Genomic DNA, 15,538 nt, shown 5'->3' with positions numbered 1-15,538 from the left:
GCTACATTGTTTGTTGTGGGTGTCGACATACTTGCTTCACCAGACTGCTGGGTGTCTGTTTAATGCGTTGCCACATCACCTCAGTGTGGTAATACCAGGAGTCGAACACTGGATTATATGATACTGTCTTGTTATGTGTAGGTTTTCACACCAGGTATTAGGCTTGGCTGGGGAAATAGTTCACTTCTTGCAAATCACAATCCTGTATCTTACATCTTTCGCAAGGAAGTATTTCATTACCAAGGCTCAATTTGTGGAAACTCCAAGGAATACCCTGACACAACCATTGCTGTTTAATTTCTTTATCACCTTGCGACCTATTTTGTGGATATTTTAACATAAAATCAGAGAGGTTCAAAAATATTGCAACTGCAAACAATACACTTGATTTCAGTGCAAACATGACAACAATTACAACAATTTTAAAGGGAATAATGATAGAAATTTGTAAGTTCTACAATTTACCACTTATCAAAAGCAAATTTAAAGCACAAGCACATATTAATAAGATATAGCGCCACACAAAATTTGGAGTTGATGAGTTAATTGGTTGCGAAGTTATCGACAAAGAATTTTTATATGTTGCATGGAAAATGTTCCTTGTGGCACGGTTTTCATTTTTTGGGCTACCATTTGGCAGACTCGTCAAAAATACTCATACATGTAAGAACAACTGCGGGTTTTACAGTCAGGTATAAACTATTGGAGATATCAATATTGAATTTTAACCACAGCATTGTAATCGAAATCGACTTTCAAGCTATTAGGTCGTGTTACGTACATTTAGTGTCCACCTCTGTGGTGTAGTGGTTAGTGTGATTAGCTGCCACCCCCAGAGACCCGGGCTCGATTCCCGACACTGCCACGAAATTTGAAAAGTGGTAAGAGGGCTGGAACGGGGTCCACTCAGCCTCGGAAGGTCAACTGAGTAAAGGTGGGTTCGATTTCCACCTCAGCCATCCTGGAACTGGTTTTCCGTGGTTTCCCACTTCTCCTCCAGGCAAACGCTGGGATGGTACCTAACTTAAGACCACGGCTGCTTCTATCCCTCTTCCTTGTCTATCCCTTCCAATCTTCCCATCCTCCCACAATGCCCCTGTTCAGCATAGCAGGTGAGGCCGCCAGCGCGCGTTACTAGACATCCTCCCCAGTTGTATCCCCCGACCAAGAGTCTGAAGCTCGAGGACAACCTCCAGATTTTGCGTCGTTTGCTCTACCAATTGAGCTATGGTGGCCTATGGACTTTGTGGGTTCGGATACCACTGGTGTCCGGTTAGCCATTTTTGTTCTGTAGTTAACATCTCTTCAAAACGTAATAAATGTACGTAACACGACCTAATAGGTTGAAAGTCGATTTCGATTATTGGAGGGTTTTATTTTATTTTTCATTCTTTCTTAATCTGTTTACCCGCCAGGGTTGGTTTTCCCTCGGATTAAGCAAGGGATCCCATCCCTACCACATCAAGGGCAGTGTCCTGGAGTGTGTGACATTAGGTCGGGGATACAACTGGGGAGAATGACCAGTACCTCGCCCAGGTGGCCTCGCCTGCTATGCTGAACAGGGGTCTTGCGGGGGGGATGGGAAGATTGGAAGGGATAGACAAGGAAGAGGGAAGGAAGCGACCGTGGCCTTAAGTTTGCCTGGAGGAGAAGTGGGAAACCACCCAAAACTACTTTCAGGATGGCTGAGGTGGGGATCGAACTCCGCTGTACTCATTTGACCTCCCGAGGCTGAGTGGACCCGTTCCAGCCCTCGTACCACTTTTCAAATTTCGTGGCAGAGCCGGTAATCGAACTCGGGCCTCAGGAGGTGGCAGCAAATTACGCTAACCACTATACCACAGAGGCGGACCATGGTTCGTTCATTAGGCAAAATATAGTTTCATGTTATTTTAGGAGTAAAATACATTAAGATAATATTCAACTGATAATAAAATGCAGTGAAACATTCTCTGAAAGTTGCATGTGAGTCCAAGAAGAACTCTGAGCAGAAAGTATTTTAAAAGCAATTACTGCCTCTCCTCTTATGCACAGCGTAATGGCGAATCGCTATCATTTATATCGCTTTTAAAATGGCCTTGGCGAAAACTGATTGCGGGATTCGAAAAGGGAAGAATTGGTGGGATTTTTAACGTTTAAATTGAAAACCGAATATTTTTTGTAAAAAATCGCAACATATGTGTCTAAGGGGGCTGTCACACAGGCTCGATCGAACGACTGCGATCGACCGACTAAGAAAACAAACCTACAGAGGGCAGTGGCACCAGTCACACAGCATCGATCGTCAGCGATCAACTACGAGCGATGAAGATCGACTGGTTTGTAAAAACAAACGTGTCCGTTTTTCAGTCGCAGTCGTTCGATAATGGCGGACGCAACATAGGCATCTGTTGATGAAATCGAAACATTAATTTGCTTAGTGTATGAAAACAAAGTGGTGTATAATCCTAGACTCCCTGGATATAGTAATAGGGAGACCGTGAATTTTGTATGGCATTCTATAGTGTGGAGAATTGGGACAAAAACTGGTAAGTAATTATTAGATTTATTACGATTATCTTATGAATAGTGTTATCTTAGATTATTTATTGATAAAGTATATTATACGGAATAGAGTGGTAAAATGAGTTACACTAGGAGAAGTAGTAATTATCATTCTTGTAACTTAATTGAAGAAATGTTTGGAAAACATAAGCAGTGCTTTCCTAACCTCCATCTCGTACCGGTACCTAATGAAATGAATACCATTGTTTGCTTTAATGACAAATAAGTGTAGGCCTATGCCATAAGTAGGCCTACTACATGTATATTTTCTTTGTCACAATATTCTGATTCATTGTTTCAGGAAAAAGTTGTGCCAAAACATGGCAAATTCTGAGGGCTGGATATCGAACTTGGAGAGATAACATCCTCCCTCTCCTCCCAGGTTCTGCTGTACAGAAAACATAAAATGGGTCTACTTCAATGCCCTCAACTTTCTGGAACTCTTCATTGCTGGAAGAAGGTACAATTCTGTAATATTTATTTTTAAAAGTAGGCCTACATTACAGACCAGTGTTCTAGTTGTGAAAGAGTGAGGGGAAGATTCAGTCTGTAGGCCATAAGTTCCACCCATCTGTTCATTAATTTATCAGATATAACTGAAAGTAATATAATATAATCTAACCTAGCAATCATCTTACTAAAATAATTATTGAAAGTAACAATTTCTTAAACAGAAGGCTTGTGTCCAGACTAAAATGTAGCTCTAATTTAGAAGAATTGCATTAATATGTTGTTCATTTTTTTCAGTTCTATAACAAACACATCTATGGAAGTGGCACCTGGTGTATGAGAGCCTTTTCACCAAGCTGTAATATAGGAGGAGGAAGCAGAAATAATTTGTGTTGGAGGGGTTTAACTCCTACAGTTCAGAAATTACTGAAGGGACTTCAACTTCCAGTCCAGTGGCTTCTGCTTCTACAAACAGCTTTTCCAGCAGTTAAAAATAAAAGAAACAGAAATGTGAAAGTGACAGTGATGTGTTAAGTGAATATTTAGAAAAGATACTGAAAACTGAAAAGAAAATATAATCAATGTTATTTTTAGTGTCTTCATGATGACATGGAAAGAATGAGTGAACTAGGTCGAAGGGTTTTCAAAGTTAAAATTCAGAAACTGTTGTATACAGTGTTAGACCAAGAAAGAATCTAATAAAATTTATGTTCTTGAGAAATGTTCTACTTTTTAAATTAAATCATTTTTTGTTATACTTATCTATCAATATTTATTGGAATACTCAGTGAGTTATGTGTATTAGGACCTGATGGGAAAGAACCTTAACTCCAATTTTTATTAATTATTAGCATTATTACAACATCTTAATTTGTATATTTTATGTGGTAGAACAGGTATGGTTTACAAGGAAAGGAGTTTTTGAAATACATGTAGTAGGTCCTTTCTGTGTGTATGTAGTAAGCAGTTGTAAAGCACAGGTGGTCTGAAACCAGACCAGCGTATTGATAGTTCTGTCCAAGAGCTGACTTCCTTCTTACGGTATACTGTTGATCACAACTGCAAACTCATTGCACTAGGTTTGTACAGCACAGGTGGTCTGAAACCAGACCAGCGTATTGAGACTTCCTTCTTACGGTATACTGTTGATCGCAACTGCAAACTCATTGCACTAGGTTTTCAGCACAGGTGGTCTGAAACCAGACCAGTGTAAGGACATTAGTAGTTTTGTCCAGGAGCTGACTGCCTTCTTACAGAATACTGTTGATCACACCTGCAAGCTCATTGCATTGGGTTTACTGCATCTGTGTTCAATGTTGCTTGATATACTGCCATCCTGCGAGAATACACATCCTAAATACCTATTTGAAATTATCTACATGTTCCAGTTTTGTATTCTCAACCTGACATTCAGTTCTATTTTATCTCCTCATTCCAAGTACTCTCCTGCCATTGTACCTGTCTGCACCAGCAATCACTACCTTCATGTCTGTTACCGTACTTATAATTTATTAATAACATATAGGCCTACAGAGGGCATCAAGGTAGACTGATTATTTTATTTCTTGTACTGTAGATCCATTAATATTAGATTGCACAGTTTCAATAGACCAAGTTGTTTGCATAGGACAAAATTCTTACTACAGTTATACCTGACAGAATCCCTCCCTGCCACCTTATAACTTTGTAACTTACGTAGCCTTTATCTCCTCATTCCAAGTACTCTCCTGCCATTGTACCTGTCTGCACCAGCAATCACTACCTTCATGTCTGTTACCGTACTTATAATTTATTAATAACATATTGGCCTACAGAGGGCATCAAGGTAGACTGATTATTTTATTTCTTGTGCTGTAGATCCATATAAACAATGAAAAACAAAGATGAAAAATTCATTTGTAACTATTTTGACAGATGTTTCCACCAAAGTTTTGTAGATTTTAATCTACAACATAAGAAACTGTATTTTGTGTGATGTGATATTAAGGGGATATGATGGCAGAATATGTACATTATTTATAAAAAATATATTCATATGACAGTTACATGCTTGTAATAAAAGGTTGAGTAGATTAATTACCCTGTAAGTCAATCCAAGATCTTACAAGGCCCATACACCCTACTCTGTCAAACCTTCATTTATATAATTGGTATTTACAAACAGTTTTGAAAGGCAATGTAAGATATAGCAAAATTAAATCATTTACCACCTGAGGCCTAAATAACATTTTACTGTAGATGGCAATAGTATTCTATTTAGTTGTTAGAAAGGCATACTCTTCACTTCTAAAAATAGAAGGCAAGGTGCTTGTTATTAGCACCTATTATTTTTTGCAGTGGTTGGTTCTCATTTTTGGTGAAATTGAAGGCAAAGTTTTCATTTTCCTTGAACTGATACATAAGGAAAGTATTTCAGGATGGATAGATAGGCTTGGTCATGTTCATATTAGTAAAGATGTTACATATGAACAATACACAGAAAGGCAAAATCAACATTGAGGTAAGAAAGAGAGTCCTACCTGACCTTTGCGGAAAAAGTTGTTACTCTGTACCAAGGAGTTTACCAGTAACTTGGATGGAAGTGCAGGATTTATATTAATTGGCTTATTATTGCCAAGTGAGCAATTAGATCAGCTTGCCAGTGCAAAGTTTGGGGAGACAGTACTTTATGCTTAGTGATGAGGGTAATAAACAAGACCTTGTGTGTAATTTACATGTAGTTGTGACAAGTATCAGTCTATTACACTGCCAACGTACTTATTAGAACAATATTCCAGAAGCTTTTCCTATAGTTATTAAGCTAGTGTACAGAGCACTAGCCTCACCTGAACTCCTCAAGAAATGTACACATATGTGAATACACAGAATCCTAAAGAGAATTTACTTTGGAAGAGATGTCCATAGACAACCTTTCTTCACAGCCATTTGGTAAAATTAGCTGCTTTCGAAGCTGCTGTAGTCTTCAATGATATAAATTAAGACAGGATTGTCATTCTTGCAAAGTTTGGATATGGACCTGGATTCTTTGCACGAAACACAGTAGACCTACAGAAATTCAGCAACATGCTTGTCATGAAAGCAATATGATACTATTCTGAACATGGCACAATAACAAAGAAGAGGAGAGGCGACAAGAGATTTGCAGAGGATCATGAGGGAGAGAAATAATGTAAGGAACTCCATTGCTTTTATCATTTTCACAATATTCAGAGCATATGTGCATTTTTCTTTCTTTCAAAATTATTTACAGGATTGTAATGAAACTTGACACACTATTTCTACATTAGGTAATGTTAATTTTGACTGGAAGCATTTCTTGATATGTCTATTATTTTGGTAGGTGGGATCTCACCAAGTGGTATGAAAAAAAAAAAAAAAGCTGTTAACCTCCATCTAATAAACACCTCAAAATATCATTTGAAAAGACAGTAATTATGCCCCAGGATCCAGCATCATTAAAACAAATAAGCATAAATGGTATCAGTCTTAATATTTGAAATACAATGAGCCACTTTTGTGAGGCTTTTGTTGGAATTTTCACCCTGTCAAGAATTCTGGCTGTAGTGCTCTATGAATGGCATCATATATAATGGGAACAAATCCACTGATTTATTGTGAGCAATCCTAAATCTGTATGAGTCACCGATATCCAGAAACCTGTAGGCCTAAATAAATATATTTCCACTGTTGATGGTAGCACCTTCAAATTATGAATTCAAATTGATGTACATAACAGTTTTCAGTCCTTTTTATCAATACTTTATTAGAATCCTGCAGAATGCCACTAATCTTTTATTTGATATATTTTGCCACGGACATACAGTAGTAGTTTCGAAGGTGAACATCACTTTTGACTTTAAACCTAAAAAAATCGTTGTGAATATTGAATTTAACGATAGTGTCAGCCTTTCCTCAGAACTTATACTTTTCCTGTAATTTGTTTGCCTGATGTTTATTACTGACTTCATTTTTTCCTCTAATTCCTTATACCGTAATTATTGATGGGCATTCGGTACTAGTTCCTGAATTTTTCTTCGTCATTCCGCAACGAAGGCACACTTTGGTGGAATTCTCCATGGCTCTTTACCTTGTCCACTGCGATCGTCTGGTTCTTTCCTTTCTCCTAATATATTCATAGGTTAGAATCATATTTCCACCCGAATTATCGCTTTCACAACACATTCTTTTTCTCTCGTGAATATGAATACATCTGTAGCATGTACGGTACTGGGCGGGAGTATCAGCTGTTTCCGTGCAGTCGATCCCTCTCGATCGATGAGCAGTGTGACAAGGTAAATGAATTTAGTCGTTAGTACTCGATGCCAGTTGGTCGCTCTTGATCGTTCGATGCCCTGTGTGACAGCGGGCTAAGAGTTTACGGCTAGCATTGACTATTAACAACACTGCGATTATATTATATTATATTATATTATATTATATTATATTATATTATATTATATTATATTATATTATATTATATTATATTATATTATATTATATTATATTATATTAGATTAGATTAGATTTATACTAGGTAATATTAAGTAATAATCATTCTTCATTTTACTTTGCATCACAAAGAATGCTGCTGCAGTTGGGATGAAAATTCTGTAACAAGCATTAATTAAATTCAAATTTGAAAATATAAATGTTGGAACATTTAGCAATTTAGAAAAAGCTCTTCTACTTCTGGACATGGTCATAGCCCTGAGGTTCACCCAGCCGTTCACATAAATGAGTAACTGGTTTTTTAGACATTACTCTGATCCCATACAAGGCAGAGTTGAAGAAATTGGACATGCCCATTCATTATGACATCCCACATCTCAATAGGATACGGCTAACGTCCTGACATCCACCGATTAGTCATGCCCAGAGTTTAACAGAAAGTAATTTTGATTAAAATGTCTAATTGAGAAAAGAATGGGCTTTATACAAAAGCCCTCAAGTTTGATCCTGTTTAAACAGAAACAGCCCTGCACGTAGTTCATTTGGTTACGAGCTTCCTTTCCGGAGTTAATGGGTTCGAACTAAAGTCCTGCATGGCTGATTCCCGGCTGCACCTGCGTCATTTATTTAGCCTATAGTAGATTCATTTCTGGCAAGACCTAGTGTTTACTGCGGGCTCGAACTAATTTGTTACTTTCATTTATCTGTATCAGTCTTAGCCTTGACGGCATGAGCAATCTTTCCTTAATATAGCCACTGTCTGTGATAAATGAAGTCAAAGTGTTCCTCATAGGTAGGACGCAGATGTTCAGACATATTTCTGCTATCCGATTTGCATAAATATCGGGGGCTCGGACTATTAGAACCCCTACAAGTTATGTTATTCTCGTTACATCAAGGGGGAACGGGCTAAACGGCACTCTAACCTGTTATCCGGCCTCTACTCCCATAGTTAACTGGTACGTGCATTTCAGCAGGCTTGACAGACATTTTGAATCAGTGAAGACGCTGCCTCTTCATAGACGCCTAGGCGAGCTATGAAAACTGATACTGAAGATACAATCAATGAATACGGAACATTTACACCTCATTCGTGTAAATATATGGTAAATGCTTCGTGAGTTCTATTACTGGCTTGTCCAAACATTTTCCTCGTCTGAGGCCTGGAAGAGTGTCGACTCAGCCTCGTGAAGGCCTGTCTGTTGTGATAGATCATCCCATGAAGGCCGAGCAGTATGGCTGAACAGTGCAGTATATATAGACCAGGGGCGATCTTTTGTTTAACCTTCAAGATTTTGCCCAGTGCTCGATACATTTACAATACGCATAATACATTTACCCAATTTGCTATTATTATTATTATTATTATTATTATTATTATTATTATTATTATTATTATTATTATTATTATTTTCCCACGGAAGGTCAGGCAAGGCCACATAGAATTGTTGCTAATTTTGGATGGCGAATCGCTATCATTTATATCGCTTTTAAAATGGCGTTGGCGAAAACTGATTACGGGATTGGAAAGGGGAAGAACTGGTGGGATTTTTAAGGTTTAAATTGAGAACTGGAATTTTTTTTAAAAACATCGCAACATTTGTGTAAAGATGTACAATTTTCATTTCCCATACGTACCCCGGGCGTTTGCACAGTTTTTATCACGTAAATAATACCCCTAATAATATGTACAAAACTTGGCGCCTATGGGTCATGTGATCAGAGGTCTTACTTCCTACGTCTACTATGAAAGTTCACGAAAGCTTTGTTCAAACTACCTTGGAGCCGATGAATGTGTAGCGATAGCCCTCATGAGAACCAGGACTTATTCCAGGATGTGATATTCAGAAAGGATTGTGTTAGAAAGTAGTTACGTACTTAAGATGGTTCTGATAGATGTAAAAGAGGACCTGAACTCCCAAACGTGAGGGATGTGTATGAACCTTGGCGAAAGTTTATATAAAATCCATCTTTCTGCTGGTTTATCATCGCTCGTGCATCGCAGCTTCTGGTCTAGCCAGCAACAAGCAGTCAATCACCACTGCAGGAAGCACCCGACTACTTTCTTGCTTAACGCCTTTCAATTCCACAAGGTGACATTTCATTGCGCTTTCATGACGTTCTTTCTTTTTTAATTTGTACGTGGCTTTACTTGTACTAAGTACTAATGTCTACCTCCATGGCTAACTGCTTAGTTTACTGGTTTTGGACCAAGGGATTTCCGAGTTCGATTCCCGGCCGGCTTGGGAATTTCAACCTCCATTCGTTAATTCCGATGGCTCAGGTACTGTCTGTGTGCCGTCTTTAGCATTATAGTTCATATTCGGTCGGGCCCTAACTCACAGAAGTGCAAGTCGCCTCTCCGGAGCCCACGGACGTTACTATTATTATTATTACTATTATTATTATTATTAATGTTGTTATTATTATTATTATTATTATTAAACTTAAAATAAAAATTACTTCAGTAAGTCCTCCACCAGTGTATCTTTTCGTTTATATCAAAGGTAAAATTTCCATTGAGCATTCGCGAAAGACAAGTTAGAGATCGAAAATGGCTTGGCTCGGACGACGTCATAGCTGCCAACATCAGAGAGTTAAGAGGAGGGAAAACCATTGAAGTGCATAAGTTAATAAACGGCCTGGAGGCAAGCAAAGGAGATCTGGCAGAGAAATCCCCCAGGTTAGGGCTGCTAAGTGGCCTCTGGCATCCCTCGGAAACCACTACTTCAAGAATTATAAAACAGTGCACTCCATGAAAAAATTCAAACTGCACGGTTTTCTTAGTTTTACCATGAGGCGAGCTCTATCGCAGATAATAATAATAATAATAATAATAATAATAATAATAATAATAATAATAATAATAATAATTGCTTTACGTCCCACCAACTACTTTTACGGTTTTTAGAGACGCTACGGTGCCGGAATTGAGTCCCGCAGGAGCTCTTTTACGTGTCAGTAAATCTACGGACACGAGGATCACATCTTCAAATACCACGGGACTGAGCCAGGGTGGAACTTGCCAACGTGCCGTTAGAAGGCCACCACCTCAACCGTCTGGGCCACTCACCGCGGCTCTATCGGAAACAGCCGGGCAGTGCCAACATAGAAAATGGTCGCAAATACCGTTTTAATTCTTCTAAGTGAGTAAGAATTCTTGTAGGGGCATGTTGGTGACTATCTGGCAATAATCAAGGAAGGATCTCTCTTCTACGCTACTTCAGGCAACGTTCTAGTCATGTTATATGTCTTTTCAACAGCGAATGCTCCAAGGAGACGGCACCAAACTTATAGTCTCCTCCCAACCGTCACTGTTTAGTTTGAGCATTATTTAGAAATATTAATTGATGGCTTTTTATTTTATACTAATTTTTGACTTCTTCACATGGGTAGAAAACAATTTTGTGATAGTTTGTCGAAATGATGAACACTGGAAACTGTATCAAAATGATTAGAAGATATTAAGTTCGGTTGATTCGTTGGTAGAAGTTGAGTATATTTAGAAATAACGGTACGATTCTGGGGAAACCATGAACCTGTAAAAAATGGGTGGTAGTTGACAAATACAACTGTACGATCAGGAAGAAAGTCTAGTACTGGAAACTCAAGTGTAGTTTTATGTGTAAAATTACTGTGGCCGGGGCTGTGCCTTAATAAAGCCAAGCTACTTCCTTTCCAATTAAGCCACTAGCAAAAGAAAAACATGAGAGATACTACATCCCCGCCATGCACGACCTACACGCCCTGGCTGAACGCTCTACATGCAACATTTTGTATTTATATAGGGTAAAGGGAGGTATGTGCGTGATACAGGTAAGTTCGTGATTAACCTTTGAGTAGCTGGACACCAATACAAGTAACTAGAGACATCTGCTGAGAACTCAGGCTGAAGTTCATGACACTTCTTCAAAGTTTGTCATAAACTTACCTGTATCACCATTCTTTACCTTATTTTACTTCTACCGCAAACACTGCCCGATAAATAAATATACATAGATATAAAAATTACCTCAAAGGAATCATAATGTAATTTCATCGATTGTGAAAATATTAAGGCACTGAAGCTTTTTAGATCTTTTCAGTGAAAGACTTACCAACGTTTCGTTTAAGTGTGACAGCGGACTCGCAGTCCGACTGCCGCACCATTCCAAAACGATGGCGGCTTGAGTTGATTAAAACTGGGGCGAAACGCTGGTGACTTAACTACTTGAAGAGTTTGAATATGTGTGACACTAGAATAAGATATTCCACGCAGAAAGTAGCAATCACAACTGCTGTTGTTAGCAAGAAAGCATCACTGGACCTGGGTGTGAATCGAGGACCGCGGAGGAGGTCGCTGCACTTTCTGTCTGAGAGGCAGCATTCTCGAGGTTACCTTTCATCTCCTACTAAATACATTGAGATAAAATCAAGTACAGAGAAATTTTGGATGACTCTGTTTTCATTTTGGAGATGTTCATGAAAAATGGTTGGCAGTTTCATCGTTTAACTAATCTAAACAAGAAGAGAAAACTTTGAAAATGGTGTCAAAAATCCCTTTGGAAAAGTCAAATCGTTTTTGGGAGACATTTGTGTGGAATTTGGGGTCGACAAGTGTAGGATTCAGTGCATCGAGACCCAGGGCCTGTGAAACGATCACCAATGGAGTCATCAGTTCTCTGGAGTGTCCCTCTTTGGTATGGGAGCCGTCCTTCAACACATCACATCACAGCCTGGAAGATGCCAACATCAGTGAGTTAAGAGGAGGGAAAACCATTAGTTAATAAACGGCCTGGAGGTAAGCAAAGGAGATCTGGGAGAGTAATCCTCCAGGTTACGGCTGCAAAGTGGCCTCTGGCATCCCTCAAGAATTATAAAACAGCGGACTCCATGAAAAAATTCAAACTGCATGGTTTTCTTAGTTTTACCATGAGGCGAGCTCTATTGCAGATAATAATAATAATAATAATAATAATAATAATAATAATAATAATAATAATAATAATAATTTTATAATATGTTTGTCAGTCATGATCATCCATCAATACTTCACATCACAGCCTGCAGGGTTGCTAGGTAACATGGCGTCACACACTTTGTATCGCTAATTTTGTGATGCAAATATTTATATTTATATTTATATTTATATTTATATTTATATTTATATTTATATTTATATTTATATTTATATTTATATTTATATTTATATTTATATTTATATTTATATTTATATTTATATTTATATTTGTGTCTGCCAACTGCCAACCTCCTAGAAGACGGACAACAACTACAGTATATCGTATTGTGCCTGTCTAGAATGAAGAACAAGTCCTCTTCCGTCATTAATCACGTTATTGTATCACTCAGGTGGTGGACAATGCAGTCCTAATTATAACTGCAGTAGAACAATTTTTTCGAGAAGAATGCTGGATGAGAAGGCTAGGTTTTCCCATTGATCGTAGATCGTGCTTCAGAGGGTTACGCCGAAACCGAACCAGTCCGTGCAGCGATCGAAGTACAGTCCGGGATGAAACTAAACCTCGGAAAGTCTGGAACAAGGTAATGCTGAGCAGTGAAGTGAGCACACAGGGTGGTGGGTCACAACATTCTTCTTTTTTGTTCCGTTGCACGTCCACCGGACTCAGAGAGGGATCACCTCAAGGAGCCTGACAACTGGAGTGCCAGGCTGCCTCACTGTCTATGCTGAACAAGGGCCTTGTGAGGGATAGACAAGGGAGAAGGAAAGAAGCGACCGTGGTATCCGGCCATTTCCCTGCAGAAGAAGTGGGAAACCACGGGAAGCCGCTTCGAGGAGCTCTAAGGATGGAATCGAACCCCTTCTGCTCAGTTGACCTCCCGATGCGGAGTGGATCCCGGTACCACTTTTCAAATTTCGTGGCAGAGCCGGGAAACTCCAGGGATGGCAGTTAATCACACGGAGACGGAGCTACTTATTTAATTAATTTGTTCTTCTTCTTTATGGCGCGTTTGAACTTGTCTCCTCCTCATGTCCGCTGTTTCCCAGCGGTCTTTTTAGTTTTTCCACGAATTTTTAATTAGCAAGACTTCGATTTTTATGATATCTTCTGTAGCGTTTATTTCTTCTAATCCTGCTTAATTTCTTCCATCCAGTTGACCTTGACCGCTTTAAATGACTTGTATATAGTTAATAATTTTTAGTAAACCTATTATTTACCATCCTGCAGATATGGCCATGGAATTTCAAGCGTCTGTTGCTGTGTACAGGCCTGTAGTTTTCCTTTTAATCCATACGTCATTTACATCAGTGGGACCATATATTTTCATAAGGATTTTTCGTTCTTCCTTTCCAATTTGATCAATTTTAGGGTAGCCTCCTAGAGATGTAGTATTTATTTATTTATTTATTTATTTATTTATTTATTTATTTATTTAATTATTTATATATTTATTTATATTTATTTATTTATTTATTTATTTATTTATTTATTTATTTATTTATTTATTTATTTATTTATTTATTTATTTATTTATTTATTTATTTATTTATTTATTTATTTATTTATTTATTTATTTATTTATTTATTTGTACGTTAGGACCATGGTCCTTTGTTAGACTTAACGAAAAACTACAGAATAATAATAGAAATATCCTCTTATATTATAAAATCACAGATAACTAAGCTAAATAAATATTTGGAGAACTTATAATGAAGAAATAAAACGAAGTCCTACAAAAAAGAAATCCGAAGGATAAAAGTAATAAAGAAAGAGGAATACAAGTAGGCTTAAAAGCTCAGAAGAACATTTCATGAATTGTACGTATTTTAAGCGTGCAAAATTTTGTTATCTTAAAATTGCTGAGTTAAATTCAAACTAATACTAATAATCGTATAGGGGTTGTCAGGCCGAGGCGGTAAAGGTGTGCTAGGTTCAACCAGAAGGGCGTGGGTTCGATTCCCCGTAAGGAAGTCGAAAAGTGTAAGAAACGAGATTTCCACTTTTAGAGGTGCACACGGTCCTGAGGTTCACTCAGCCTACACCAAAAATGAGTTGCTAATTAATTCCTGGAGGCAAAGGCGACCAGGCGTAGAGCTATAGAACCCCCTCCCACACAACGGCGCATGAGCCCCCAAGGGCTTTGGTCTACCAAGCGACCACTGCTCAGCCCAAAAACCTGCAGATTACGAGGTGTCGTATGGTCAGCACGACGACTCTTCTCGGCCGTTATTCTTAGCTTTCTAGACCGAGGAGATAACCATTCTACCCCAGTAAGTGCCAAGGTTACGGCTAACGGGAGTATTTACCTTCCCCTCCCCGAGGGCCTACATGACCTGTACGCAGATGATTTTGCTTCTCTCTTAGTAATAATCATACGGAATCAGCATCGATTTCAGTATCACACCATTTATCTTGCCTGAGTGTCAATTTGAACGTCCCATTTTATTCCAGCAGATGACTGAGCAAACGTACCTCTGGTGGCCGATCTATGGCTGAGGTTTCAAGCATGTTGTCGAGAAAATACAAAATACATCTCCAGAGACCTACTTGCCACGCCCTTCCAAGTGGCAGCCCTGTCGAGAGGAGTAAGCCCCGAAAGAAAAAAAGATAACAATTAGCCTACATTTACTCTTATAGCCACAATCTTATACAACACGAAAAGGAATCTTTGAGAAATTGAAGACCTCCAGGGAATAAGGCTGCAACAGATAAGTAATTTTACAGCGGACAGAAAAATTATTTTCTAGGTTTATTTCATGGTGAACACTAGGTTTATTTCATGGTAAACACTACTTGAACGAATCGCATAGGCAAGTATACAAATGAGTTCATAACAGTATTTTATTGTTGTAACTAAAGGTTTAATATATGAATTGGAAATGATACAACGGAAAACAATCTGCAAGTATGTCTTACATTTGTATATAATAGAAGATGAATGCACTTGATAGCAAATAATATTAGTGTAATAATAAAAATAACAACAAGAACAATAAAAATACCGAGAAAATATCTCAAAATATAGATGTGTTTTGGTCTATCCTCCTCAGTCCAGGTGTCCAGCCGGCTGGACACACTTATGTACAGCCGTAAATGCAAGAAATTCAGTTTCACTCTCTCTAAATCCTGTTGT

General features: G+C 38.2%; 1 long non-coding RNA gene across 1 annotated transcript; it reads left to right on the top strand.

Moving 5' to 3' along the window:
* Window positions 1-2,395: 2,395 nt before the first annotated feature.
* LOC137502916 (uncharacterized) lies at window positions 2,396-3,751 on the top strand. Its single transcript, XR_011018921.1, has 3 exons — window positions 2,396-2,528; window positions 2,846-3,004; window positions 3,292-3,751. It is a non-coding gene; the product is annotated as an uncharacterized lncRNA (long non-coding RNA).
* The last annotated feature ends 11,787 nt before the right edge of the window (window positions 3,752-15,538 follow it).

This window comes from Anabrus simplex, chromosome 13 (assembly GCF_040414725.1).
Source record: "Anabrus simplex isolate iqAnaSimp1 chromosome 13, ASM4041472v1, whole genome shotgun sequence".
Taxonomy (NCBI): Eukaryota; Metazoa; Arthropoda; class Insecta; order Orthoptera; family Tettigoniidae; genus Anabrus; species Anabrus simplex.
Note: the sequence above shows the minus strand (reverse complement) of the source record. Positions and strands in the feature narration are given on the sequence as shown.